The sequence below is a fragment of the Gracilinanus agilis genome, chromosome 3 (genome assembly GCF_016433145.1).
Source record: "Gracilinanus agilis isolate LMUSP501 chromosome 3, AgileGrace, whole genome shotgun sequence".
Classification (NCBI taxonomy): Eukaryota; Metazoa; Chordata; class Mammalia; order Didelphimorphia; family Didelphidae; genus Gracilinanus; species Gracilinanus agilis.
This window is the reverse complement of record NC_058132.1, coordinates 71,905,588-71,917,774: the sequence shown is the minus strand read 5'-3', so window position 1 is coordinate 71,917,774 and position 12,187 is coordinate 71,905,588. Positions and strand designations below refer to the sequence as shown.

The window sequence follows — 12,187 nt, the reverse complement described above, 5'->3', positions numbered from 1 at the left end:
CATATTTCCTTCCTTCCTTCCTTCCTTCCTTCCTTCCTTCCTTCCTTCCTTCCTTCCTTCCTTCCTTCCTTCCTTCCTTTCTTCCTTCCTCCCCTCCTCCCCCATTTTAGTATCAGTTCCAAAGCAGAAGAGAATCAAAGGCTAGGCAATTGGGGTTAAGTGACTTACTTAGAGCCATACAGCTAGGAAGTATCTTGAGGTCAGATTTGAACACAGGTCCTTTCAACTCCCCAGGCCAGAGAGAGATTTAAAATCTATAAAAAGATTGAATTAAAGACCAAATCTCTGCAGGCTTCATAATAAATAATTTTATATTTTTAAATAAAGGTTTTAAATAGGGGAGAAGTCTAGGTCTGTATAATTTTCTTTACTGTAGCAAACTCCCAGTGAGAAAACAAATCCCCTTCCACCTCCTTGCTTACAAAGATGAGCAACTTCTCTGTAATCTATAACCCTTAGCTGGTTAGGGTGTAGGGTGGTTAAGTGATTTGCATATAGTCATCCAGCTGAAATGTACCAAAGGTAAAATTCAAACCTCTGTTTTCCTGACTTTTTTAAAAAAAGTTTTTATTTTAATAACAAGTTTCCACATAAGTTTTCTGAAGTTATATGATCCAAATTGTTTCCCTCCTTTCTTCCCTCCCTCTCCCAGAGCTGGGAAGCAATTCAACCTGGGTTATACATGTATACATGTATTCAAAACATATTCATTTTTATAAGTGAATAATCTTATAAAACCAAAACCCCAAAACATTTACCCAAATAAACAAATGATAAATCATCTGCTTCCATCTTGATTCCTCCTCCAATGGTTCTTTCTCTGGAGGTATCTCTTCCTGACTTTTAAGATCAGCCAGCCTTCTGTCCACTGACAAAGATAAAACAGAATGTCTTTAATGATAAATCTTCTTTATAATACAGTGAGACATGAGCTGCTAAGTGCATTAAGCCACTAACTTTGTTATTGATTTCCTTTTTATAAAAACATAAGACTATCTAGCCTATGCACTGTCACATGATCCTCCTGTAGTATGATAATACTGGAGATGGCTGATTCTGTAACATCCCATCCTTATTGTTTTTCTTTTTTGTTGTTGCTTCATTTGGACAAAGTATGTGTATGTGTGTACATAGGGGTATATTTAGCAAACTCAAAAAGCAATAATCTGGTAAAAACTAAATATTAAAAAAGAAAGTTACATATAGATTTGTAAATTGTAAATAAAAAAAATTAAGGAGGTATAATCTGTGTTGTCTGATAGGCTTTACATTCAAATAAAGAGATTTTGTTGACAGTCTTAAACAATGGGTTGAATCTAATTGAATGACCACTTAGTAAAGATAAACACAATCTTTCACTTTTTTTAAAATCAAAAACATGTACATTCTATCTTAGAATCAATACTAAGTATGGGTTCCAAGGCAGAAAAGCAGTAAGGACTAGGCAATGAAGGTTAAGTGACTTGCCCAGGGTCATACAGCTAGGAAGTATCTGAGGCCAGATTTCCACTTGTCTCCTGGCACTCTATCCACTGAATCACCTAGCTGCTTCCCCCACTTCACTTGGTTTTTAAACCATCAGCACAAGCCATTCCCCAGTTGATAAATGGGCAAGGGACATAAATAGGCAATTTTCAGATAAATGAAAACTATCAAAAAGCACATGAAAAAATGTTCTAGATCTCTTACAATTAGAGAAATGCAAATAAAAACAACTCTGAGGTACCACTTCATACCTAGCAGATTGGCTAACATGACAGCAAAGGAAAGTAATAAATTTTGGAGGAGATGTCGCAAAATTGGGGCATAAATACATTGATCCAACCATTCTGGACAGCAATTTGGAACTATGCCCAAAGGGCTTTAAAAGACTGCTTGCTCTTTGATCCAGCTATACTATTTCTGGGTTTATACCCCAAAGAGATAATAAGGAAAAAGACTTGTACAAAAATATATATAGCCACACTCTTTGTGTTGGCAAAAAATTGGAAAATGAGAGGATGCCCCTCAATTGGGGAATGGCTGAACAAATTGTGGTATCTGTTGGTGATGGAATACTATTGTGCTCAAAGGAATAATGAATTGGAAGAATTCCATGTGAACTGGAATGACCTCCAGGAATTGATGCAGAGTGAAAGGCGCAGAACCAGGAGAACCTTATACACAGAGAATGATACACTGTGGGACAATTGAATGTAATGGACTTCTTTACTAGCAGCAATGCAATTATCAAAGACAAGTCTGAGGAACTTATGAGAAAGATGCTACCCACAACCAGAGAAAGAACTGTGGGAGCAGAAACAGATGAAAAATAACTGCTTGATCACATGGGTTGATGGGGATATGATTAGGGGTGTAGACTCTAAACCAGGGGTCGGCAACGTATGGTTCTTGAGCTATATCTGGCTCTTTTGAGTGCCAGATATGGCTCTTTCTGCAGGAGCCATAAAGTCCATTTTTTTTCAGGCGCCATTACAGGAGCCGCACTGTGAGCACTGTACGGCTCTCACAAAATTACATTTTTTTTTAAACCCTTGTACTTCAGTGTATTGTCTCATAGGTGGAAGATTGGTAAGGGTGGGCAACGGGGGTCAAGTGACTTGCCCAGGGTCACACAGCTGGGAAGTGGCTGAGGCCAGATTTGAACCTAGGACCTCCTGTCTCTAGGCCTGACTCTCACTCCACTGAGCTACCCAGCTGCCCCCACAAAATTACATTTTAAAAAATGTGGCATTTATGGCTCTCACAGCCAAAAAGGTTGCCAACCCCTGCTCTAAACAATCACCCTAGTGCAAATATCAATAATATGGATATAAGTCTTGATCGATGACACATATAAAACCCAGTGGAATTGCACATTGGCTATGGGAGGGGAGTGGTAGGAGGGGAGGGAAAGAACATGAATCATGTAACCATAGAAAGAACATGAATCATGTAACCATAGAAAAATTTTCTCGATTAATCAATTAAATTAAATTAAATATATTTTTTAAAAAAACATCAGCAGAAGATTTGAGAAGGTTTGAGAAGACATGACTACATAGCAGTTTGGACATTAAAAGACTTATGGGTTTTAGTAGACTAGAAACTGAGTATGAATCAATAGTGTTGACATGGCAGCTTATGAGAAAAAGCTTATAGGCGTCTTATTCAGCATTATGGAACCATGCAGAATGAATTAGGAATGAGGCAGCTGGTAGCCTTGTTGGTCTTCTGCCTTTGTCAGACCATATCCAGGGTGTTGTTCAGGGTGCCACATTTTTTACAACATGGGATGTGTCCTGAGGAGGGTAACTGGAATGAGGAGAGACTCCAAACCCAGAGCATCTGAAGATGGATTGAGAGATTTATTCTGGAAAAAAAGAAACTCATGCTAGCTATCACCAAGTATTGGAAAGGCTGACTTGTGGAAAAGGAATTAGGGCTCTGCTTAGCTCAGAGAGCCAAACTAGCAGCAATGAGTGAAAATTACAGACAAATCAATGTTGACTCATAGGAGGTTTGGACAGAGCTGTTCAAAAGTGGAATGAGCTGCCCTGGAGGGAGGTAGCTCCCCATCACCAGACAGGTGGACGTTGGATAGTTACCTGTTAGGTTTGGGCTAGACCAGATGGCCTCTGTGTTTCCTTCCACTTCCGAAATTCTGTGAATCTTTCTATAAACATGTAAGTCTTTTAGAAAGTTTGCATTTTTGAAATGATAATGATTCCTGTATCTACGTCTTTTTTGTTAATTCTACAAGTTTGCACAAAGCCCTACTCCCAGACCATTTTTGGTTGAATAGTAAAGCTTTTGTTTTAAGTAAGCTCAAGGAAATTTATATTATTCACCTCTGCCCGTGGATTTCCTGCTGCAGCATCTTGGGCAGGGCTCCATCTTTCCTCTTAAATTCTTTCAGACAACCATTTTGTTTCCTTGTGTTATTTGTCTATCGCTACTCTATTTCTATTTGTTCTTACTGGCAAACAATCCACCCTTCTAGTCCATAAGAGTTACCTCCCTTGGGGAGGCTCAAGCTTCTGCTTAGGTTGGTGTTTTCCATCAGTCTGAGAGGTAATGCCGAGTGAAATGTACAGGGAGGTGTCGAGTCGGGGCAGGACAAGAAAGCTTGCCAGCTCTTCCTTTGTCAAGTCATCTGTCTGAACTCAGTTACCAGAAGTACTGTGCAGACATTCAGCTGGAAGTGCAGGAATCCACCTAAAGTCAGCTCTAAGTGGACTTTCCCATCATTTTGGATGACCACTTCCTCTACATCTGTCCACTGAGGTGGATAGTTGAGAGTTCTCGGTTCTTCAGATGGCAAGCTGTCTGCCCACTGGATGATCTTTTTCAGTGATGGGCAAGTGAGCTCAGCAGAGGCGGATCAGATAGGCAGTTCTCAGGTCATCTCGGCTCAGATCTCCTCTGTGATATGCAGTGGCCTGGCCCCAGTGCAGCACAGGTCCCAGCAGTGGGCCCCGCGCACACACTGGAGGAAAAATGGGCATACCGCATGCGCTTCTGTCTATCTTCCCCAGAAGTTCAATAACCAGGACCACACAAAACCAAAACAGAGGGAAATGGGAAGAAATACCAGGTTAGCCCCCATCTTGGCACCAGTAACCTTCCCAGATCTGTAACCTGAATGTTCACTGGCAAACTACAATGGGAACTTCACTAGAGACCGGCTGTTTTGACAGGTGTCCAATCCAGCACTGGATGCAGCATGAAGTAGGTTAAATACCTCCTCTTCCCTAAACCAGGCGAAGGTGAACTCTCCAAGTTCAACTCCACCCATACTTCTAATTGCATTGCTTCATTTTCACCCTACTGTTAATAATTTTTAGTGATGCAGCAGATCCTTTCTTTTAAAAATGATGATATACTTGTTTCTAGATGATTTCTGTTCCATTTTACAATAAAATAACATTTCTTTGCTGTTGCACATGATGAAGTCTATTTATTTTGTGGCTTGATTTAATATGGACACAGTTTTTCCAAACTGATTCTCAGAACAATCACCTTTTGGGGAGATCTTTTACCTACTACCTATGTGTATATATGTATGTACACACCCACACACCACACACACACACCCCCCACACACACACCCTTACCTTCCATCTTAGAATCAATACTGTGTATTGGTTCCAAGACAGAAGAGCAATAAGGGCTAGACAATGGGTGTTAAGTGACTTGCCCAGGGTCACACAGCTGGGAAGTGTCTGAGGCCAGATTTGAACCCAGGACTGCCCATCTCTGGGCCTGGCTCTTAATCTACTAAGCCATTTAGCTGCCCCTTGACATTAATTTTTTTTATTTGAATTATGGATTCTCTCCCTCCCTCTAGTCCCTGTCCCACTCATTGAGAAGACAAGCAATCTATTTTTCCTTTTAAAAAATGTTCAGGCTGCATCCTGCTGACTACTGAATCAACTGTTTTGAGATTTAGTCCTTTTGATCCCTGTAAGAGCACCCACCTTTGGCACTGTCAGCCAAGTTGGATTTGGTCAGTGGAAAGAGCATCGAGTGGGTGTCAGAAGACAAGTATTTGTCTTGGCTGTGCTGTCTCTGGAACCTTGGGTGAGTTATTTAAACTCTTTGACCCACTATTTTCTCATCTGAGGGGTTGGGCAGCATGGGTTGTGACCAAAAGTTCTCAAGACATTTAGAAAAATGTTTCTGGCTGTGTGTGCAGCATAGACTGGATAGAGAAGAAATGAAGGGTGAGGAAACTTGTCAGGGGACTATTACCAGAGATCCTGGGTAGAACCAGTATAATAGTATATAATAATGCAGTATATATAGAACAGAAAAAAGGAATTGACATCAGCAGAGAACTGGGTTCAAATCTTGTTTCTTCCTTTACTATCTGAGTAACTATTGCTCAGCCCCTCTGAGCCTTAATTTTCTAATTGGTAAAATAAGGATAAGAATGTTTGTAGCAGGGGCAGCTGCTGGTAGAGCACCAGACTTGGAGACAGGAGGACCTATATACAACCTTAGACACTTCTTTGCTGTGTGATCCTGGGCCAAGTCACTTAACCCCATTTGCCTAGCCCTTGCTTGTCCTTCAGTCTTGGAATTGGTACTAAGAAAGAAAGTAAGGTTTTAGACCAAAAAAAAATGTAATATCTATTTCACAGGATATAAAGCACTTCATAAAACAGATTATATAAATGTTAACTTTTATAATGATGAAAGGTAATTGATCAATCAACAAAAATATTTTTTAATAAACACTTACCTTCTGCCTTAGAATAGAGTATTGGTTCCAAGGCAGAAAAGTAGTAAGGGCCAAATAATTGGGGTTAAGTGACTAGGAAGTATCTGAGGCAACAAGCATTTTTAAGTTCTTTTTTTAAAAAAATAAACCCTCACCTTCCATCTTAGAATCAATACTGTGTATTGGTTCTAAGGCAGAAGAACAGTAAGGGCTAGGCAATGGGGATTAAGTGACTTGCCCAGGGTCACACAGCTGGGAAGTGTTTGAGGCCAGATTTGAACCTAGGACCTCCTGTCTCTAGGCCTGCTCTGTATCCACTGTACCACCTACCTGCCCCCCATTTAAATTCTTACTACTCGCCAGGTACTATGTGAGCTGGGTGGCTTAGTGGATAGAGCACTTAGAGCCAGAGTGAGGAAAAACTGTTCAAATACAGCTTCAGGGCTTGACATGGGAGTGGACAATAGATGTGTACAAAGTTGTTTTTTTTTTTTTTAAATAACCCTTACCTTCTGTCTTGGAGCCAATACTGTGTATTGTGTACACAGTATTGGCTCCAAGACAGAAGAATGGTAAGGGCTAGGCAATGGGGGTTAAGTGACTTGTCCAGGGTCACATAGCTAGGAAGTGTTTAAGGCCCAAATTTGAACCCAGATTTGAACTCCCATCTCTAGGTCTGGTTCTCAATCCACTGAGCCACCCAGCTGCCCCCTGTACAAAGTTTTGATAGAAATTGAGTGTTTAAGTTTCAAAAAACAATGTATAGAGGCACCCTAGACGGTGGGCTCTTCAGATCTAGAATTTAGGAGCCAAATCAGAATGAAAGAGAAAGCTTCGGAGGTTATTTGGGCAGAGGTGATGCTAGTGGAAGCCTTAGGAATGGATGAGCTCACCAAGAAGGGGGAGGAAAGAGAGGACGAGTGCCAGGAATAAAGCCATGGAGAATGCCAACTATTAGGGTGTAGGAAGATGATAAGGAGCCAGAAAGAACCAGAGGAATGCTGTATCACAGGCCCCAGCAGGAGGAAAGTCAATCACTCGCTCTGCGGTCCTGCCACATTGGCCTGTTTGCTACTTCTCACCATGATGCACCTTCTGCCTCTTAGCCTTTGTTTGGCTGGCCCCCTTGCTTGGAAAACTCGTCCCCCCCCCCCCGCCCCCACCTCTGCCTCTTGGAATTCCTGGTTTCCTTTGAGACTCAAGCTAAGCAAGTGTCATAGGAACATAAGCGAGCTCAGCTCATGTGCTGTTGTTTGTAGGAGGCCCTCAGCACTCAGTGCCATCCCTGTCTTGTGAAGTGACCTTGGGCATCTGCTTTGTACACATCTGGCATAGGCCTACAGCTCCTTTTTGTCTTTGTGTCTGCAGAGCCATGCACAGCAGGGCCTGGCGCATAGTAATGTTTCATAAATGCTTGTTGATTTGATTGATTGGCCACCAGTGCCAAATGTATAGAGTTTGGGTTTTTTTTTAACTCTTACCTTGTCTTAAAATCAATACTAAGTATCAATTCCAAGAAAGAAGAGCAATAAGGGCTAAGCAACAGGGGTTAAGTGACTTGCCCAGGGTCATACAACGGGGAAGTATCCAAGGTCAAATTTGAACCCAGGACCTCCTATCTCCACACCTGACTCTCTGTCCACTGGACCATCTTGCTGCCATAGTCAAATCGACTCTTGAGGAAAATTACTCTGGTATCTTTTGGGAAGATGCATTAGAGAGGGAAGAGACTTAAAGAGAGAAAATCAATTAGAAAGCTATTTCAAAAGTCTAGGCGGGAGGTAGTGAGGACCTGAACTAGGATGGTAGTTACTTATGTGAATGGAGAAAAGGGAACTTGGGCAAGAGATGCTGTTGAGAAACAAATGACCAGAGGGCAATTGATTAGAGCAAGACAGAGAAGTTGAAGATGGCCCTGAGGTTGTGACCCTTGCGGGGAGGCTAAAGGACAGTGGAGACTTCCACAGAGAGTGTAGAGGGGAAGAAGTCATGGGCAATGGGTTTAAATCTTTCAGTTGTTTTTGGCATAAAGGGTGTGGATGACAGCTATGTAGATTAAGGCTGAAAGTAAGGTTTTGCCTTTTTTGTTGTTAAAGGATGAAATGACCTAAGCATGTTTTGTGCAGAAGAGAAAAAGCCAGTGGGGAGAGAGATTGGTGGTTTAAGAGGGGAGGGGTGTGATCAATAGAACAAGGTTCTGATGGAAATGAGAGAGGGGTGCCTGGACTCAGTTTTCTTTGTAATGAGTTTAATCTCACTAATAGGAGTGAATCCACATTCTTTGGTAACCCTTTGTAAGTATAATAGTGCACCTTCTGTACCTTGAGGGAAAAGATTGTGCCATATAGCCAATATACAGCAGCGGTATCCTAAGAACCTGCTAAATATTTTTTGAATGAGTGGTTCCTGTGGCAAAGTAGATTTTCAGTTCTGCCTATAACTGTGTTATTTTTTTCAGACTTGAAGGCACCTGTTCCTAACAGATGATCAGCCTCATGCAGAGTTTAAAACTGGACCCATCCATGGGGCTTGGGGGCACAGTGATAATCCAGCAGGGTTACCCATGGCATTTTCCTCCTCGTACTCAATGGACAATAGTAAAACAGAATTTACTCTGGCTTCCCTCAAATGCCCGAGTTGAGACTAAAACCTAGTCAATCCCAAGGCCAAATGGACCAGTGGTAAGAAGGCAGAGATTAGCAGCAGCCACTCACAGATAAAAACCAAAAGGCCCCAACTAGTTCTGTTCTTCAGTGGAAATCACAAACACCATTTTCAGTTTTCACTGAAGGAAGTTGAATACATATTTCTTTGTCAGATTTATGTCTCAAACACTGGCTTACATACTTGATCATATGAAAAGACTTGCTTTTGGAGCCTGAAAAACATACCCTACTTTGCCTTCCCTTCAGCCCCCAACAGACAGACACATACACACACACACACACACACACACACACACACACACACACACACACACACACACACACAAGCACAAGCACACATATACACCACCTTCCTTTTGTATTCTGGCCTTTTTAGCATTTGCAGTTGACCAAACTGAGATTTGAAGGCCTGGAGAAGGTCCCTTTACCTAAAGCTATCTCCACCCCCACCTGCTCTTCCATGGCTGATATTCCATAATTAAGGACTTATTCCTTTGGGCTGTTTTCTCATTTGCTGTTAAAACCAACCTTGGAAGAAGTAGTACATTAAGCTTTATTGGTCAAGTATATCTCATCATGACTCAGCTAGTCAGATCCTTTCCTAAGAGCAAGCTTTGACAGAGGAGAGGGAGGAGAGAAAGCAAGAAGAGGCTGCATATACAGCATGGAGAGGGACACAGAATGGGGAGTCTCAGCAAAAAGGAAATCTTAAGCAAAACAGCAAACACAGAGCTCTTGATTTGGAATTCAGAGGACCCAATCTGAGTCCTGGCTCTGCCACCGTAGCTATGTGTGTCCTGGGACAAGTCATATAACATCTCTGTCCTCAGTTTCCTTCTCTGTAAAATAAGGGTGTCAGACTAAATAACTGCCAGCTCTAAAACCATTATCCTGCCTTTATAATTTGACCATGAGTCAGTCATGCAGCTGAGTAACCTGGAGTTTCTGGCAGCAGATTTGGCTTTGTTCTTTGTCCCTCTTCTCTTCTTCCACCTTACTGTACCTCCTGCCTCGCACATCACTATTTCTCTCTGGCCTAGGAAGCACCCTTTATTATGATGGTTTGTCATCTCATTTCCCAGTGGCATTATGAAACCCATTTCTTGGTCAGTTCCCCTTTCCTCTGCTCTTACCCATCTTCTTTCCCTTCCTTTGCCTTTCCCTCCCTGGCAGCTTGACCACTTTCCCGGGAGTTGTGGGGGAAACTTACTTGTCCAGAAGCCATTGGCTTTGGCAGCCTCTCCCCTCCTATCAGAATTGTGGCAGTGAGTGGGGTAAGGACAGAAGGTGAGGAGGCAAAGTGGGGACAACATACCAACCCTGTCATGGGGCAAAACTCAGAAGAGGGGCAGAAATGTGATTGGACCAGTGACTCTCTCTTTAAACCAATCATGTATCTCCCAGCGCAGGGATGGACAGACAGCATGGATCTCAGAGAAATAGAGTGTAGATAACTGCTTTCCCTGAGCCTGTTGGGCTCCACCTTAACCGGCTCCAGTCTTCATTTATTAAAGGCTCCAGTTGGAATGAGCCAAGCCCAAAGCTTTACCTTTGGAGAAGAGAGATGAAATTCTGGTAAGATTCTCTAGGTGTTTGTGAACCCACATGTTGAGGCTGAGCTGTCTCCATCCACTTGTTCATTGTTGATATTTTTCTGAGTAATTCATTTTTTCCCTATAAGAGTTTATCTGTCCATGGTTTTTGTGGGGGTGGGGGGTCCCAAAAGCCAGAAGCTTCTACTGCCTCCCATTTCTCAAGGTTATTTTTCTGTTGCAAAGTCATTTTTCTCATCCACTGGCAGGATTTCCATAAGTCTTCTGCCTTATTCAGTACCATTGTCTCTCTAGGTGGTGTTGGTCTGGCTCTTGTGCTTTTTCTAGATTAAAGATATATAATAATAATTGAGGACATATAAAAAAGTGGTCCTCCCCTTCCCTGATTCTCATTACTTTCTACTCACCACCCCTCCATGGTCTCCCTGAGGTTGTCACCAGCAGCTGTTCAATGCTCTAATAAGCATGAAGTAGCTGTTTTCTGAAAGGTAAAAAAAAAAAAAGGAGACAGAATATTCTTCAGAATCCTCAGAGGCCTGGGAGAAAGAGGTGAGGAGGAAATCACCTAGAAGCCAGTTGGTATACTAAATAGAGTGCTTGGCATAGAGTCGGGGTGATGTGGGTTCAAATCCTGCCTCTATGACTTGCATCCCAATTTTGAGCAAGTCACTTGGCCTCTCTCCGATCTCATTTCCTCATCTGTAAAATGAGGGTGGTAGTACCTAAATAACCTATTTCACAGCATTATTATGATAGTAAAAAGCATTTTTGCCAACTCTAAAGCAATTGTAATTGTGCCCTAGTCTCTAAAGTTTACTCCATCAGCATAGGCATGGGCATTGATAAGATGAGATCATATTTCTTAAAGCACTTTGCAAACCTTAAAGTGCTATTTTATATTTTATGTGTCTATTTTTACATGTATAAATACATATTTTCATAAAAACAACTATATATTATATAAATATATTTTAATGTTTTATTACAAGTGCTAGTCATTATTGGTAGTAATTTCTCAGAATAATTTTTCTCCTCTCCTTACCCTGTTAAAATGGGAGAAGGAATTTTGTGAGTCAACATAATAAGGGGTTGTTGTTTTTTCCTGCCTCATTTCTGATATTTCCCTCACCAGAGAATGTGTGATCTGTTTGCTATATCCTTAGCATCTCTCAGATGTCTCATACCACTTACTTGGTTCTGCAACCAGCACCTGCTTAAGTTAGGGAAGGTGAATTGTTTTGAAACTGGTGGCTTTAAGAAAGGGAAAAAAGTCTCTACTCTCAATAGTGTCCAAGAGTGGAGTTTTTGTTTCTGTTTTTTAAGTTGTCATTAAAGGATTATTAGATCTGAATTCCTTAATAAAGTCCATTGTGTGCTATATTATGGGGGAAAGTGCTGAGGATACATTTAGAAAGATGGTTTATCATCTCCCTTCACCTCCTTCATCCACGGGGTCTTGGGTACATAGTAGATACTCAGATAAACTCTTGCTGGATTAATTATTAGTAGGCAATTTTTTAAATCTATCAGCTAGCATTTAAAAAAAAAGATCCTTACCCTCTATCTTAGAATTGATACTAAATATCCTTTCAAAGGCAGAAGCGGTAAAGGCTAGGCAATTGGGGTTAAGTGACTTGCCCTAGGCCACACAGCTAGGAAGTGTCTGAGGTCAAATTTGAATCCAGAACTTCCTGTCTTCAGGTCTGGCTATCTACTAACCACCTAGCTATTCTCAGCTAGCATTTATTAAGCTCCTATTATGT

General features: G+C 41.5%; 1 protein-coding gene across 1 annotated transcript in view; it reads left to right on the top strand.

Moving 5' to 3' along the window:
* RIMKLA (ribosomal modification protein rimK like family member A) overlaps positions 1 to 12,187 on the top strand; it is a 63,848-nt gene that overhangs the window by 17,837 nt on the left and 33,824 nt on the right. The gene's annotated exons all lie outside the window — the stretch shown is intronic.